Here is a 4,619-nt window from a genome sequence, read left to right on the forward strand (position 1 = left end):
GCTGGTAAACGCTTACCTCACGCCAGCGTAATTTAAGCTTTGAATAATCGCCTCGCTTTAACACCGCACAGGCGAAAGGTTAAAGTACTTTTCAGGCCAGCTGTGTTTAAAACAGAGAAAGGCTCGGTCACGTCAAGCACCAGAACTGCGAAGATGACTATTTTACTGTAAAACGCGTGCAAAATAACATGCGGTTTTTTACAGTCGCTACCAATAATTTGTCATCTGCTGCTTTAAATGCTCAAGCTCTTTGTATTCTGGCGGTTTCCTTTTCACAAGACATATTTAAACGTTCTTCTCAGTAAATCCTGAAAAGTTTTCTTTATTTGGATTTAAAAAGAAATTATGTACATCTATAACGCTATTTTTCAGTATTATATTAACGTTATATTAAATATATGCTAATGCGAGGGTGTTTCTAATGCAGTGTCTTTCCTTTTACTGAAAGTCACGAAAAACACTGTCTTTGAGTTTTTCATTTGCTATTTGCTATTATTTTACTACTTTCTAACAATAACACTTTTCCTTTCCGTCATTATTGTTATATTGTTACATTGTCGACTTTCCTATTTTCACATTAGAAGAATTATTTATACTAATTATCATTTTTTTTGTGTGCACGGGTATTGCTTTATAATTAGTATATTTCACTAGCAGTGTGGCGTGATAAAAACCAGAGTCAGAGAGCTCTCCGATTTCATCAAAAAATATGATTCGTGTTCAGAAGATAAACAAAGGTCTTACGGGTTTGGAAACGACATGAAGGGAGTTATTAATGTCAGAATTTTCATTTTGGGGTGAACTATCTCTTTAAGACACTGTGATGTTGTATACCAGATTTATTTGATGTATTTAGTGCAAATGCTTCTGGTTCAGTCTTACCCTTCATTGTTTAAATGCCAGAAAATTGTTCTCCTTTTGCAAATACAATACAAATACAGTTTGTTTTGCAGGCTAAACACCTTTAAAAGCTGTAATGTAGAGTATTACTTTAGGTAAAGCATATATATATATATATATATATATATATATATATATATATATATATATATATATAGCAGCCTGACTGTTGTTTTTTCAAGTAATTTCCCAAATAGGCAGCTCCAAGTGAAACGTTAAAAATGCATCCCAAGAGTTAACATGATTTAGCTCATTTGTTTGGACGAGAAGTGGTCAGCGTGAAGCTGAAGTAAATAAAATGTGTGAGCCATTGTCGTAATATGCTCCAGGTTTATTAAATCCAGGAACACAATACTCCTTCATTACCTTTTTCTTAGCCATACTTCATTTTTATGAGTTCGTTGTTGGCCTAACCGCCCGATTGATAAATCTACGTGGTCAGTCGTGTAGTTGGAGGACAAAAGCGTTGCACTTCATTGTAGTTTAGTTAATCATAGAAGCGGCTCGCCTGGGTTCAATACGAATGGGACGTTCCTCCGAAGTTATCTCCGTCGAAGTGCACGTGTCATCTTGAGTGACAAAATAGAGGACAGAGGACCGAATGAGGACAAACGCGATCGAAATTTGAGGGTTATGACAAAAAGATATCATAATATGCACCTATACCTAACCTGCATGATCTCAAATGCAGCGGACCTTGAAAATCAACATTGTCTGCCGATTCAAAGCCATCTAATAAGAGATCAGTTTATATGGATTTAAGTAGGCCATACTAACATGCTGCAAGACAGCGCTGATAGACTTTACTTGTGAATACCACCGAGGAAGACAAATAATTAAGCAATTTTTCCCGATCCTAACTGTTACAGTTGTTCTATAGCCTGAGGCTGCAAAATGCGATTAGCAAAAAGCGGGTTAGAACCTCCTAAAGGAGCAGAAATGTTGGCTTTATAATTGAACAAACATAGATGCCCCCAGATAAACGCGTCTTGGGCATTGTCATGAGGACTTCGCCAATGAAGGAAGCCTTGATGTTAATATGCCACTAAAACATCAAACAACTTATGGAAAACGTCTAGAAATAACTGTGTAAAAGATAGGCCTCAAAAATCAGAGGCAGTTTTGGATTATAAAGTACAGACTGTTTAGCGACTGTATGCTGTTTATTAGTGTTGCTGACCACTTTCTAAAAAGTGTAAAGCTTTTCAAATGTATCTAAAACTACACTGGAGGTATTTTGGTATATTTGTTAAATAAACTTTTTTTTTATAGTTTTGAGTCATGTCCAGTAATCTAGAGGGCTCTGGATATAGCCTTTCAAAATATAATACAATGAAGCTTTTGTGGTTAAAAGGAGAAATTGACTCACTTTCACATTGCTAGTATGACTAGTATTCTATGGATGAAGAGTGTATACATGGAAAGCTGAACCTCGACTGAAGACTAGCGATCTGACCGCTTAAGATCAATTATTACTGACCATTAGCACAAGTGCTGTTATCATGTCCTCCTCAATCTCTATAAAAGACAAAAAAAAAAAAAAAAATGTAAAACCTTAGCTTTGTATCTCAGGCCTACCCTCATAGTTTCACAGCATTCAGGATGTGTGTTTTTTTTATTTAAATAATTTTTGCTGTGGCTCTACTGTTTATTTAGCATTGTAACGATTGTCCCTTTAACAGAAGGTTCTGCCGATTTCAAAAAAAACTTTTCCAGTGTTTTCCATCACATTTATGCAGCTTCTAAAAGCGCTCGATGTATTCTCTTCTCACTCGTTACTAAAATTTGCTTCGTTTTCAGTGAATTGGTTCGCGGACGGGTCAAGAAAGTTGTTTTTGCATCATGTGAACGTGTTATGGATATTGAAAACATAGCATTTAAACCCCATTCAGGTGAACAAAACAAAGTTATGAGTGTGGCTAAGGCATACATATGCATAGATGAAGTTTACTGCCAAGAAAACCTGACTAGCTAAACTATCAAAAAACGATTTCCTCAACTTTCGGTCCAAATGTATTTTGCTCCTCTTGAGTTATTTGCATTGATCAGACATTTACTATAAAATGAATAAAACTGATACAAATTTGCTGTCAGAGTTTGATGTTGCCATTGTAATTTGTTGTTCTAGAACAAGATATATACAATTTCGCAAATGCGGAATAGTACGTGGCATCTGGTTTTCAAACTAGTTTTTAAACTACAGTTACAGTGTTAAAGTAGATTCCCCAGCACTGATGGATATTTGGCTGTTTCGACAGGGCAGAGATGAGAGAGAGAGAGAGAAAGTGCAAGGCCAGCTTGATATGTAGGGTGCTTGATTTATTGGACACTATGAGCTGCTGTAGATCCATGACCCTCAGACAGGATGCCGCCTGCCGGCTCCCTGGCCGCCTCTCCCCTGGGATTGTAAAGTTCTGGTCAGCCCATCACCAAGCTGCGCATGAGCTGCAACGCCACTGGGGAAATTCTTGTCCTGGGTTTATAGGCTCGAGCTGTCAGTGCTGAGTTTGGCCATAGTGAGCCTCCAAAATCAATTTCCAATCAGCATGGAGCGTATTATCAAACGTCGGCACTCAGGTTCTGTGCTTTGAAAAATTATCCTTGATAGCCTTTTGGTGACTTAATTAAGTGTACACGGAGAAAAAAAGATGGTGGGCGTGTGGGAGGGGTGTGGGGCTAAAAAAATCAAAATATCTCAATCACTGCTCTTCTGAGCTTGACTGGTTGTATTTGACATCTCGTAGAATGATTGTCTCAGTGGGGAACGACAGAGAAACTAAAGGGGCGGAAGGGGGAGCTTTACTGATGGGGCCTCATCGGCCCAGGCTTCCTTGATATTGAAAATGATTCCACTCCAAATAAATCACGCTTTCGATTTGTTTCCAATTGCAGCGGATCGACAGCGGTCCTGACAGGTAATTGTGAACACCGTTATCCTACCACGGGGACTTGATGTCCAGAGAGGTTTAAGAGACTGAAAGCCTTGATTGCTTCTTTTTAAGAATTCAAACCTGGTGACATGTTTTACATACATCGATGGGGGAACGGTCAGAACAAAAGGCTTAAGGTAAATGTAGCGAAAGGTAGCGTTGTCGGGTCAGTCTGGTAAAATGCACATGAGCGTGACAGAGAACCAATGACAGACCTGCACGTTCATGAAGAACCGCTGGCGCAGTAATTGACTCAGTGGCTGTCACACGCTGTTACGCTGTTATACTTGGAGCGTGAGAAGTGTCAGGATGCAGTCTGGGGCTGGTGCTGTTAAATAGGTAGTTGCACAGGTTATGTCGCAAACGCAGAAACAGAGAGTTCTGGGCGAGAATAACAGATCTTTCTTTCCTCTTCTAAAGTTGACTCCGTTGTCCTTTAAAACCCTGTCCTTCATCCGTTCGACGGAATGCACGTAATTAGGGACTTTAGCCAACCGTGATCTTTGAGAAAGTTTTAAAGAATTGTTGACTCCAAAAATGAAAACGTATCATCCTCAGGCCATCAAAAAATGGCATTCTATCATTCTGCTTACAAATGCATCCTCAGCCTTTAGCTTCACTGCGTTAGTCAGTCCCAAATCAGGTACAACATGGGGTGGATTCATTATGAGAAGATTCATTATGGATTAATGAACCATATTTGACCAGATGTGTTACAGTCAAAATGCACAATTATGTGGATTTGTTTTCACTAGGTGGGATGCCAGGGCTCATCAGATGTTTTTATCA

The sequence above is a fragment of the Puntigrus tetrazona genome, unplaced genomic scaffold, assembly GCF_018831695.1.
Source record: "Puntigrus tetrazona isolate hp1 unplaced genomic scaffold, ASM1883169v1 S000000002, whole genome shotgun sequence".
Taxonomy (NCBI): Eukaryota; Metazoa; Chordata; class Actinopteri; order Cypriniformes; family Cyprinidae; genus Puntigrus; species Puntigrus tetrazona.